Genomic DNA, 13,962 nt, shown 5'->3' on the forward strand with positions numbered 1-13,962 from the left:
GGTGCATAGTTTTGCAAAGGTGGGAAGGTCCACACACACACACATATCACTTCTCACAAGAACACACACATGCACACATCATATGGCACTAAGTCAAATAAGCACAAAATCATGCCTATCCACAAACACCACATTACAAGGCACATGAGCCCAAGCCCATGAGTTTGAGATGCACAACACCCATGCACCACAATCCCCTCATGTAGGTGTGCCCACACACACACCACCTTCAAATGCACTCATATAACCACTACACCTAGTGCAAACACCCACACAATTCTAACACCCACATCCACATATATCCTACACTTGCAGCAACAAGGGCACCTTAAAAACAAGATGAAAAACAAACATTTCATCTACTGATCTCCTCCTGTAATATTATAGCTAGCAGCTAACTCTTCACTGGAAGGGGGGAAATAGCACTGGAAAAAAAATGACAGGCCTGGGAGGGGGTCGAACCCAGGCCCTCTCAGCAACCTATATCAGGGGGAAACCACTCTACTACTGATCTTGCTTCGACAGAGAAGAAGCAATTCGCAGGCTTTACCCTTTGCCGCTGCTAGCACCATAGGCCGAAAATAACAACACAAAAAAGTGGGGAAAGGTGCCCTACAGGGGATTCGATCCTTGCACCTCTCACTTACAGTCACAAGTGCCAACTGCTGCGCTACAGAAAGACAACTGTTAGAACACAGGAGATCCGCGGCTAAACTAGTATGGGCACCTGAGCCTGCGCTCTGCACGCCGGCGTCAGGGAGGACGTCGGGCAGAACACTGCTGCTGCTGGCCATGCAGGGAGCCGCCTACGCGTCCACTGCGCTGCACCACGAGGGGGGAGGCACCTCTGCTACCCAACATGCACACACAGCCGGCGTCTACTGCACCACACCTCGAGCACGACTACTCTCTCCTGCTGGCTACCGCGAACAGCGAGATACGAGGAGGCCACGGCGGATCTAGACCGAGGGGGAAGGGAGGAAGAGGATCGGCTCACCTAGGGAACGGAAGGAGGCACTGATCGGAGGAGGAGGAAGACCGGAGAGGAAGAAGGTGCTCGGGGAAGTTCCTGCCCTGTCGAACCGAAGCAGGACGGAGAGACCACCGGGGCCGAGCCGTAGACGGGCTCGTGCTCGTCGGTGAGGATGCTCCTCGTCCTCAGCAACGGCGGGAATGGAGCACGGGGTGCACCCCTGAGCCCCTGGACATGGCGGACTCGCCGGACAGCGACGTACGCGGGGTAGACGCGGCGAGCTCCACCCTCTCTCTCTGCTGCTAGACTACCGGCCTTACCTGCGGGGAGGAAGAGAGAAAAGGAGGGAGGTGGCGGCGCTGGGGAGAAGGAGAGGGAACCCTAGGGGAAGGAGGAGGGTTCCCTTCCTCTTATATTACCTCGGGGGAGGCGCTGGAGCCACAGGATCATGCCATGGCGAATCTGTGGAGGAGGTGGAGTCGTACATCATGACGTCGACGGGAGGAGGAAGAGAGACGGCGCTGGGCTGCTGCAGCGAAGGGGTATTGGCCGAGGAGAGAAACTGGGCCTCTCTTTGTGGGAGGGAGCCCACCAGAGAAGGGGAAAAAAGAAAAGCAGCCCTAGAGATATTCTAATTAGGTAACAAAACCAGAGAAAGAAAAAAAATCCCAGGACTACTGCTGAAATAAAAATCAAAACATAAAATGTCCCTGGGCCTAAAAATACCTAAGCTTTAAAAATAAAATGCAAAAGGAATTTATAGGGCATTTAAATAAATACAAAACAGCACTAAGTATAATGTTTTGTGATTTTTAAACACCCTCAAGAACACAATAAAAACTCCACATCATCACATCATCATCCCCACAATAACCTCTAAATACAAGACATTTCAAAACAGCTCTTGTAAAGATGGAATTTTTAACAAAAGAAAATAGGAAAGGGAAAGGGTTTGAAATTTGCAAAGAGCTTTGGAATCCCAAGCTACCACTATCTCTACACACCATCATCACATGTTATCACAAGATCACCTCCAACATCATGACCACAAATACCACATGTAATCCAATGGCCACTTTGCAACAACAAGAGCACATGGGCATGCAATGATATGCTATGCATGCATGCATGAGAAGGAAATAGCAAGGAACACACATGAAATCATGGTACCAACTTAACATCATAATCTCTCACAATGTGGTCCCACATGAAGTAGGTCCAAAAAGGGTAGGTTCTACACTTGGGGCATTACAAACTCTCCCACACTACAAAGAAGATCTCGACCTCGAGATCTAAGACTGAAAGAACTCGGGAAATTCGGAACGGAGGTGATCCTCGCGTTCCCACGTAGCTTCTTTATCGGAATGGTGTGACCACTGCACTTTGAGAAACTTGACAGTCTTGTTACGAGTCATGCGCTCAGTCGCCTCGAGAACCACAACTGGATGCTCACGGTAAGAAAGGTCAGGCTGAAGATCGATATCTTGAAGATGCACAGTGCGCTCAGGGGTCTTGAAACACCTCCGGAGCTGAGAAACATGGAACACATCATGGACATTTGCAAAGGTTGACGGAAGCTCAAGCTGGTATGCAAGGTCGCCCCTCTTGCCGACCACTCTGAACGGACCAACGAAACGAGGCGCAAGCTTGCCTTCGATGCCAAAATGCTGCATACCCTTCATAGGCGACACCTTGAGATAGACAAAACCATCAAGCTCATACGACATGTCGTGGTGCTTGCTATCGTAATAGCTCTTCTGACGGGACTGAGCTGCTCTGAGGTTGTCGCGAATGATCCGACACATCTCCTCAGCTTCTTCTATCATATCATTGCCAAGGATCTGACGCTCGCTTGTCTGGGACCAGTTGAGCGGAGTACGACACTTCCTGCCATAGAGAATTTCAAACGGAGCCTTGCCAGAACTAGCTTGTTAACTGTTGTTATACGAGAACTCCGCGAAAGGCAGACAATCTTCCCACTTCATGCCAAAAGAGATAACACAGGATCTCAGCATGTCCTCAAGAACTTGATTCACTCTCTCCACTTGACCACTAGTCTGAGGATGGAACGCTGTGCTGAAGCGGATCTTTGTGCCCATAGCAGACTGAAAGGAGTCCCAGAACTTGGAAGTGAAGATACTTCCGCGATCTGACGAGATCATCATAGGTACACCGTGCAACGAGACGATCCTGGAGGTGTACAACTCTGCCAGCTGAGCTGCTGAAATGGACTCCTTGACTGGAAGGAAATGCGCCACTTTACTCAATTTGTCGATGACGACGAAGATAGCATCATTGCCCTTCTTGGACTTCGGAAACCCAGTGACGAAGTCCATCTCAATGTGATCGAACTTCCACTCGGGAATCGGCAAAGGCTGCAAGAGGCCCGCTGGTCTTTGATGTTCTCCTTTCACCCTTCGACATACATCACACTCGTTTACGAATTGTGCAATTTCACGTTTCATACGGGTCCACCAGAAAGTCTGCTTCAAGTCATGGTACATTTTGGAACTTCCAGGATGAATAGAAAGCAGAGAGTTATGAGCTTCTTCCATGATCACCTTCCTGAGATCACCTTTCGGGACGACAAGGCGGTCCTCGAAAAACAAAGTGTCCCTGGCATCAACAGTGAAACACTTATACTTGGGAAGACTCTTTCCCATGCCAATCTTGACCTTCTTCACCATAGCGTCAAGTAGATGAGATGCTCTGACCTGATCTTCCAAGGTAGGAGAGATCTAAAGGTTCGCAAGAAAACCCTGAGGAACCAGCTGAAGATTGAGCTTCCTGAAAGACTCAGAAAGACCCGGCTGAAGAGGTTGCAGAATCAGACTGTTGCAATATGCCTTCCTGCTCAATGCATCTGCCACAACATTTGCCTTGCCTGGCGTGTACTCAACACTCGGATTAAAATCCTGGAGCATTTCCACCCAACTTGTTTGTCGAAGATTCAAGTTAGGCTGAGTGAAGATATACTTGAGGCTCTTGTGATCGGTGAAAACTTCAACCTTACGTTCCAACAAGAGATGTCTCCAAGTCATCAAGGCGTGCACAACAGCTGCTAGCTCGAGATCGTGCACAGGATAGTTCTTCTCCGCAGGCTTCAGCTGCCTGGAGGTATAAGCAACCACCTTCCTATCTTGCATCAAGACTGCACCGAAACCCTGGAGAGAAGCATCACAAAAGACCTGGTACGGCTTGGAATCATCCGGAGGAGCCAATACCGGAGTGGAGGTGAGCTTCTCTTTGAGTGTATCGAAAGCCAACTGACACTCTGGAGACCAAACATACTTGACACCCTTCTGAAGAAGACTAGAGAGCGGCTTGGCGATTTTGGAGAAGTTCTCAACGAATCTTCTGCAATATCCGGCAAGACCGAGAAAGCTTCGAAGCTGCTTCACATTCTGCGGAGGTTCCCATTCAACAATGGCTTGAACCTTGGACGGGTCAACCTTAATGCCCTCCGCAGAGATAATATGCCCAAGATAAACCACTTCTTTCAGCCAGAACTCGCACTTGGAAAACTTGGCATACAGCTTGTATTCTCTCAGTTTATCAAGCACCAACCTGAGATGTTTCTCATGTTCTTCCTCATCCTCAGAGAAGACCAGAATGTCATCGAGATAGAGCAAGACAAACTCATTCTTGAAAGGCGAGAAAATATAGTTCATCAATCGGCAAAAAGTCGGAGGAGCATTAGCCAGACCAAAAGACATGACCGTATACTCATACGAGCCAAAACTGGTCCTGAATGCCGTCTTCGGAATGTCTTCCTCGCGAATGTGAATCTGATGATAGCCCATTCTGAGATCAAGCTTGGAGAATACTTTAGCACCTTTCAGCTGTTCGAACAACTCATTTATGTTCGGAAGTGGATATTTGTTCTTGATTGTCTTCTTGTTCAATGGACGGTAATCGACACACAGCCGGTCCGAACCATCCTTCTTCTTGACAAACAGAACACCACATCCCCACGGAGACGAGCTTGGTCTGATCAAACCCAAACGCTCCTGCTCATCGAGTTGCTTCTTGAGTTCCTTCAACTCTTCTGGACCCAGCTTGTACGGCCGTTTGCACATTGGCTCTGTGCCTGGCTCAAGCTCAATGACGAACTCCACTTCGCGGTGCGGAGGCATGCCTGGCAGCTCTTTAGGAAACACGTCTTGATATTCGCAGACTACTGGCACTTGCTCAATGGGAGTGATCTCACCCTTTTCATTCAAGGAGAACAAGCGGATTGTGTCATCGCGCGCCGCGAATATAATCACATCCTCCGAAGAGTGGGTAAGTTTCACTTCCTTAGCTTCACAATCAATTGATGCCTTGTTCATGGCCAACCAGTCCATACCAAGGATCAAATCAATGTCGGACTTGCCCAAGACATACGGAGAGGCCAGAAAAGCATAATTGTCCATCTTGATAGAAACATCGGGAGCAGGGGTGCTAGCATGCATGAACTTGCCTGGTGAAACTACTGACAACGGACTAGGAAGCTCTTCAACAGGAACATTATGCTTGGATGCAAATGGAATGGAGAGGAACGAATGCGAAGCACCAGAATCAAACAAGACTTTAGTAGGAAAATCATTGACTAGGAGATTACCCATGATCACATCCGATGAATTTTCTGTCTCAGCTGCATTCACCATGTTGACTCGAGCTGATCTGGGGTTGAACTTCACAAGAGCGTTGCTAGGAGGTTTTCCTGGAGGAGGAGGCAGCAGACGGAGCTGAGAAGTGCATTTGTTGGCATAGTGACCCTTCTGTCCACATTTGTGACAAGTGACATCTGCTGGCTGCCGGAACTGAATCTGAGGAGACCCTTGCTTCTGATGCTGGTATCTCTGCTGGAAGCCAGGGTTGGGTGGGCGGGAAGAACCACGTCCACCTGAGTGCTTTGGCTGCTGCGAGTGCCGAGGAGGAGGAGGAGAAACCCAAAACCGATGTTGCTTCTGAACCACCTGAGTCGAGGAAGAGCTGGAATCTCTGAATCGCTTCTTGGAGTTCTCCACCCTGAGCAAGGCTGCCTTTGCTCTGAGAGCTAAGTTGTAGAATTTGTCAAACTCCTCAGGATCGTGCAAAGCAAGTGCTAACTGCAAATCCTCCTTCAAGCCACCCCTGAACTGGTAAATCTTGCTCTTCTGATCCGGAACATCCTGCAGCGCGTAACGGGCCAGCTCGTGGAACTCAACATTGTACTTGTACACAGAATTGTTGCCCTGCTTCAAACGCCTGAACTTCTCACGCATCTCCTCAACAAAGCTGGAAGGGATGTAGTGGGACCTGAAGTCACGACAAAACTCGTCCCAAGACATCACCCTGCCACCTCTGGAGTCCTTAAGCTGCTGCCACCAAATAGAAGCATGCCCCTTCAACTGAAACGTTGCAAACTTGACATAGTCCTCCGGACGCACATTCCTACACTCAAAATGCTTGTTCATATCACGGATCCAATCTTCCGCATCAAACGGCTGGTCGCAAGAAGTGAACGTCTTAGGCTGGTTTGACAGGAACTGACTCAGACTAGCGAAGTGATTGCCACCCTGCTGGAAATTGCCCTGCTGATGATTGGCTCTCTCCTGGATCAACTGCAACAGCATCTGAGTGTTTGCATTAGTAGTTGCCATCATCGCTTGCCAGGCCTCTGCAGGAGGAGGCGGCGGAGGAGGAGGAGGAGGAGGTGGAGGCGGCATATCCTCACGTGCTGGGGTCTGACGAGTCGGTGGAGCCATCCTAAAGACGGACACCATATTAGACCACAGAATAATTGAAGATATTGCTGAATCAAAAGACAGAATATCTGAATAGAATTTAGCATTGCACTCGAACAACATGGCAAGAGTGCATCCTCCAAGTAACAGACGACAAAATTCCGATAAGGACCACTCTAACCAAGTGTGAGCTAGAGCTGCTCGGAACAAACATATGATCGAGATTTCCCAAACCTCAATCAAGCGTTTGTAGGAAGATAGTCCTATAAGATACCACTAGATATCCCACCTAGTTCAACAAAACAAAGGGTGCGGCTTGCAATTAGCCAGAACAAACTCATGAGAAAGATTTCGTCCGATATGTTCATGGACAGGATCGCACGGGCTCGATTTTACAGTAGGCATCAAGTGCAAGGCAGTGCACCCGACATACGAAGCGTCCCCGAGTCGTAGCAAGCTACAAGGACTCTTTAAGACACAACGTGTACCACTGTAAGTCGACCGTCAACAAATGAATCCACTAGATGTCGAACCCCAACCTAACATCAAGCATTTGTTGGGAGATTGTCCTATAAGTAACTACTTGAATTCCCACCTATGAATTCCCGAAATAACTAGTCATGCAATCAGGCACACGGATACAAGGAGTATTTCTCACAACTCCTAAACTAACCCGTCACCTGTATCACATCCTTCAACACACGACCAGCATCTCGGACCTTCATCTACAACAGATCCTCGTGATCACAACGATACAAAGTGTGGTAATACCCCCGAACAATCTACACCAGTACTGGGGACATCGGGGTTATCTCACCACTACCCGTATTGAAGCAATAACGAACACCCTCCGTTCTTAGATACTCAGAAGTCTGAATGATGGCAATGTGCGCGATAATCCCTGGAGCTCAACTCCCCTGATACTTAGAGCAGATAGGAGGCATCAGGACATGATTCCGTCACATCGAAATCATATAGATTTCACAAATACCCGCGTGATCCTAAAAAAAATTGAGCGAGAAAAGGAGTAGAGTTAAAGACATCCTAAGACGGAAACCTCACCAGAGCATAGAAGAGGAGAAAAATGAATCCTACTCTCCAATATAGCTACTACTCAAAACATTTTCTAGACTCGACTCGGCCAGATACGATCACACAAAGGCTCCTATGGTCGTAAGGCTCTGATTACCAACTTGTAACGACCAAGATGCGGTCCTTTCCGATCTGGGGGTCGAGGCCCCCGAATAGGAAAGAAGCGCATCTAAGCGTTTCGCAAGCAAGTAACATAGCACTATAATAATAAAAGTAGACAATTCGGGATTCAATTGTCTTCTTATTAAACTCAGAGTACAACACAGATACAATCAAGGTAGTTCCGATATGGACTAAAAAACATGGAAAATGCTATGCTACCCTGCTGCAGGCCCACGATCACGACCACGCCTCAGTCCTCTCGATAGTTCACGTAGAGGCGGTATGTCTCCTCATCGTACTGCCACGCCAGCTGGGTGACGTCGGGATCATCTGTCTCTGGGGTACCTGTACCTGCTGGGAGTTTCGGAGGAATCCGTGAGCCACGGGGACTCAGCAATCTAAGACCTTGGTGCCAGAACTAGTCATGTTATTGGGTAACGTAGGGATGAAGTGTATCAGGCTGCAGTTACCTATGCTTGATCAAGTGGCTAACTTACGCAAAGTAGAAGGGAAGGTGGTCTACACTAACGGTCGGATTTACTTGATCACTAAGTGATCCTGAACACCTACCTACGGCATTCATAACCCCACCGTGTTCCCGACCGAAGAGAGATCTTCGAAGGGACAGTCACGGTTACGCACACAGTTGGCAGTTTTATTAGTTTATGTTTAAGTTCTCTAATACCGTATGTTAACAAAATATTCCAAGTTGCCACATAACCGCGGGCACGGCTTTCCGAAAGATTAAACCCTGCAGGGGTGCTCCAACTAGTCCATCACAAACGAACACATGCCGCAAAGGCATCCTCTATCATGAATCTCGTGATCTCGTCGGATTCCTTAGAGGAAAACCTCAACTCTGGGGGAAACCAAAGCTTCACTGGGATTCCTATACGCAAGATATACCGCTAAGGTAAGACAAGGCTAGCAGGACCTCCCGTCGTGTCGACGACCCTGATAAGAGCCGCGTATCTCAGTCTCAGGACACGACATATGAGCTAGTCGTCGGGATGGCTAAACCTCTGGGTGACCAGTGGGGCCCCGGACATCGCTCAGGTGGGGCCAACACTCATGAGGAGCACTGGCCCGGGTTGTTGATTAAATTCCTCGGGGTAGCTATTCCCTATGCAGATTATTATGTGATTAGCAGATTAAAACCAAAGTTGGGTCCTGCCGGACAAGCCTTAGCACTACGCGATTTATCAAGGGGGTCCCCATAACAACCCCGAACGTGTTAGGAGCGATCATTATGGAATCAAACACTGGTAACCGGTAACTAAGGCGGCAATAACGGAACAAAGCACCCGGCAAAAGGCTAGGCCTCCCGTCATTTACCAAGTATATAGGTGCATTAAATAAATAACAGAATTTAATATAATGATATCAAGCTCATGTCATCACATGAGTCAAAACACCTGCAACTAGCAACGCTAACATTAGTAGTTGAGCAAGCCTACTTAGCCATACAAGTTTGCTAGGAAGGAGTACGGTGTTTGGGCTCATGGCATATGAAGAGGCAATTTAAATTCAGTGGTAGGCAGCGATCAATATGACATGGAAACAAAACTAGAATAACAAGTCTAGAAATGGAATCAAGGTCATATCATCTTGCCTGTGATATCCTCGGCTTAGAATGGTTCTGGTTCGTCCTGCACGTACTCTCCTGACTCCACGTATTCGTTCTCCGATCCCGGTGCTACCCAGCATAAAAATAACAGCCAATGAACAGCATCACCACAATATGCAACAATCACATGATGCATGAGATGAAATTTGAACATGCGCCACTATTCTATCACTAGCACAAGCAAAATAAACTACTGCAAGTTTCTGGAAAGAACTGAACACTAAGCTATTTTGACATGTATGAGAATGACATGAACAGATGCGGCTCGTGAAAATGGTGCAAAACCATATAAAGAACATAGCAAACGGAGCTACGGATCAACGGGAAACAACGGAACAAGATATGAAGCTCTACGTGAAAGATTCCACACCACACTCTCAATTGGCACAAATCTGGTATTCCCAGGTTGCCAAGACATGTAAAAACCCAACATTAATGAAATGGAGCAAGGTAGAACACCACAACATCAATTAAGCACATACTTTGACCAAAATGACAAAACTACATAATCTGCAATAATCTGCATCTTAGCTCTTTGGGAGCTGCATGCAACATAGCTACAGGTCTTCAAACATGACAAATAATATATGTGGCTGTTGCAAACCAAGAACACTACAAGCACCAGCAAGAATCACAGCAAAAGGAATTAAACTCTAGAAGATACAAGGCCACAAACTTTCCCAAAACCATCAGATCTCAGGGACTTAGTGAAAATTCCTGCACCTGAGTTTCTGCCTCTGTTCTGAAGCTTTTTTACAGCAATCAAAACACAACCTACTGGACTCCAAATGACTTGAAATTTCACAGGGAGTTTCACAAACACATCAGGTTCAAAATCCAAGCACTGATCTAAGGCCAGTTCTCAACAGAATGACCAGCACATCCTCATCTACAGGGGAAGAAAATGTTACCAGAATCCCAGACTTAGTGAAATTTCAGAGTTCACTAATCTGGAATTTTTCAGCCACATGCCCACTTTGTCTAGGCATAGTTTGCACACACATTACACCAAGTGATAATTGACACCACTATAGTGTAGAGCAAAACCCCTACCTCTATCACACAAAAAACTCATGCCCTTGGGCTCCACCTATTCCATGGAAGCAAAGATCAAACTTGCAACAAAACTGAATATGCAACTCCATAAAGCACCCTACTAAGACAACCACTACCAAGGTATAGTTCATGTGCACAATGACAAAGTGACATGGTGGTTTGAACCCCATGTTTGTGTCATGCACATCAACAACACCAATACTACTCACTAAGTCACCCCCCACACACACAACACCATGCCCTCTCACATATGGACATGTGAAGGTGCATAGTTTTGCAAAGGTGGGAAGGTCCACACACACACACATATCACTTCTCACAAGAACACACACATGCACACATCATATGGCACTAAGTCAAATAAGCACAAAATCATGCCTATCCACAAACACCACATTACAAGGCACATGAGCCCAAGCCCATGAGTTTGAGATGCACAACACCCATGCACCACAATCCCCTCATGTAGGTGTGCCCACACACACACCACCTTCAAATGCACTCATATAACCACTACACCTAGTGCAAACACCCACACAATTCTAACACCCACATCCACATATATCCTACACTTGCAGCAACAAGGGCACCTTAAAAACAAGATGAAAAACAAACATTTCATCTACTGATCTCCTCCTGTAATATTATAGCTAGCAGCTAACTCTTCACTGGAAGGGGGGAAATAGCACTGGAAAAAAAATGACAGGCCTGGGAGGGGGTCGAACCCAGGCCCTCTCAGCAACCTATATCAGGGGGAAACCACTCTACTACTGATCTTGCTTCGACAGAGAAGAAGCAATTCGCAGGCTTTACCCTTTGCCGCTGCTAGCACCATAGGCCGAAAATAACAACACAAAAAAGTGGGGAAAGGTGCCCTACAGGGGATTCGATCCTTGCACCTCTCACTTACAGTCACAAGTGCCAACTGCTGCGCTACAGAAAGACAACTGTTAGAACACAGGAGATCCGCGGCTAAACTAGTATGGGCACCTGAGCCTGCGCTCTGCACGCCGGCGTCAGGGAGGACGTCGGGCAGAACACTGCTGCTGCTGGCCATGCAGGGAGCCGCCTACGCGTCCACTGCGCTGCACCACGAGGGGGGAGGCACCTCTGCTACCCAACATGCACACACAGCCGGCGTCTACTGCACCACACCTCGAGCACGACTACTCTCTCCTGCTGGCTACCGCGAACAGCGAGATACGAGGAGGCCACGGCGGATCTAGACCGAGGGGGAAGGGAGGAAGAGGATCGGCTCACCTAGGGAACGGAAGGAGGCACTGATCGGAGGAGGAGGAAGACCGGAGAGGAAGAAGGTGCTCGGGGAAGTTCCTGCCCTGTCGAACCGAAGCAGGACGGAGAGACCACCGGGGCCGAGCCGTAGACGGGCTCGTGCTCGTCGGTGAGGATGCTCCTCGTCCTCAGCAACGGCGGGAATGGAGCACGGGGTGCACCCCTGAGCCCCTGGACATGGCGGACTCGCCGGACAGCGACGTACGCGGGGTAGACGCGGCGAGCTCCACCCTCTCTCTCTGCTGCTAGACTACCGGCCTTACCTGCGGGGAGGAAGAGAGAAAAGGAGGGAGGTGGCGGCGCTGGGGAGAAGGAGAGGGAACCCTAGGGGAAGGAGGAGGGTTCCCTTCCTCTTATATTACCTCGGGGGAGGCGCTGGAGCCACAGGATCATGCCATGGCGAATCTGTGGAGGAGGTGGAGTCGTACATCATGACGTCGACGGGAGGAGGAAGAGAGACGGCGCTGGGCTGCTGCAGCGAAGGGGTATTGGCCGAGGAGAGAAACTGGGCCTCTCTTTGTGGGAGGGAGCCCACCAGAGAAGGGGAAAAAAGAAAAGCAGCCCTAGAGATATTCTAATTAGGTAACAAAACCAGAGAAAGAAAAAAAATCCCAGGACTACTGCTGAAATAAAAATCAAAACATAAAATGTCCCTGGGCCTAAAAATACCTAAGCTTTAAAAATAAAATGCAAAAGGAATTTATAGGGCATTTAAATAAATACAAAACAGCACTAAGTATACTGTTTTGTGATTTTTAAACACCCTCAAGAACACAATAAAAACTCCACATCATCACATCATCATCCCCACAATAACCTCTAAATACAAGACATTTTAAAACAGCTCTTGTAAATATGGAATTTTTAACAAAAGAAAATAGGAAAGGGAAAGGGTTTGAAATTTGCAAAGAGCTTTGGAATCCCAAGCTACCACTATTTCTACACACCATCATCACATGTTATCACAAGATCACCTCCAACATCATGACCACAAATACCACATGTAATCCAATGGCCACTTTGCAACAACAAGAGCACATGGGCATGCAATGATATGCTATGCATGCATGCATGAGAAGGAAATAGCAAGGAACACACATGAAATCATGGTACCAACTTAACATCATAATCTCTGACAATGTGGTCCCACATGAAGTAGGTCCAAAAAGGGTAGGTTCTACACTTGGGGCATTACAGTCACCTAGAGGGATGAATATGTGCTTTAAAATAATACGATTTAGGCTTGAACAAATGTAGAATATAACTAACATTTAATTAGTCAAGCACAAAACCTAAAACAACTAGGCTCACCTATGTGCACCAACAACTTATGCTAAGCAAGATAAATAACTAAGTGATAGCAAGATATATAACAAAAAACTATATGGCTATCAAAAAGTAAAGTTCATAAGTAAAGCGCTTGGGTAAGAGACAAACAAGGCACGAGGAGACGATGATGTATCCCTAATATCACACCCTTGCGGATGCTAATCTCCGTTTGGAGCGGTGTGAAGGCACAATGCTCCCCAAGAAGCGACTGGGGCCACCGTAATCTCCTCACGCCCTCGCACAATGCAAGATGTCGTTATTCCACTAAGGGACCATTGAGAGCGGTCACCGAACCCGTACAAATGACAACCCTTGGGGGTGGTCACTGAACCCGTAAACTTTTGTCAACCCTTGGGGCAGTCACCCGTACATGTACAAATTGCTCAGGGCAATCTCCGCAACCTAATTGGAGACCCCCAACGCTTGCTCGGAGCTTTACAACACAATGATTGAGCTCTGAGGCGCCACCAAACTTCTAGGACGCCAAAGCACCCTAGAAGAACAAGCTCTAAGGTACCAAGCACCCAAGAGTAATTAGCTTCCCAAACTTCACTTCCACGTATCACCATGGAGAACTCAAACCGATGCAACAAATGCAATGGAAAGGGCACACAAAATGCCCAAGTCCTTCTCTCTCAAATCCCACCACAACAATTAATGCTATGGAAGAAAATGAGAGGAAGAACAAAGAAGAACGCAAAGGACTCCACGATCTAGATCCAAGGGGTTCCCCTCACAAAGAGGAGAAAGTGATTGGTGGAAATGTGGATCTAGATTTC

This window comes from Hordeum vulgare, chromosome 4H (genome assembly GCF_904849725.1).
Source record: "Hordeum vulgare subsp. vulgare chromosome 4H, MorexV3_pseudomolecules_assembly, whole genome shotgun sequence".
Classification (NCBI taxonomy): Eukaryota; Viridiplantae; Streptophyta; class Magnoliopsida; order Poales; family Poaceae; genus Hordeum; species Hordeum vulgare.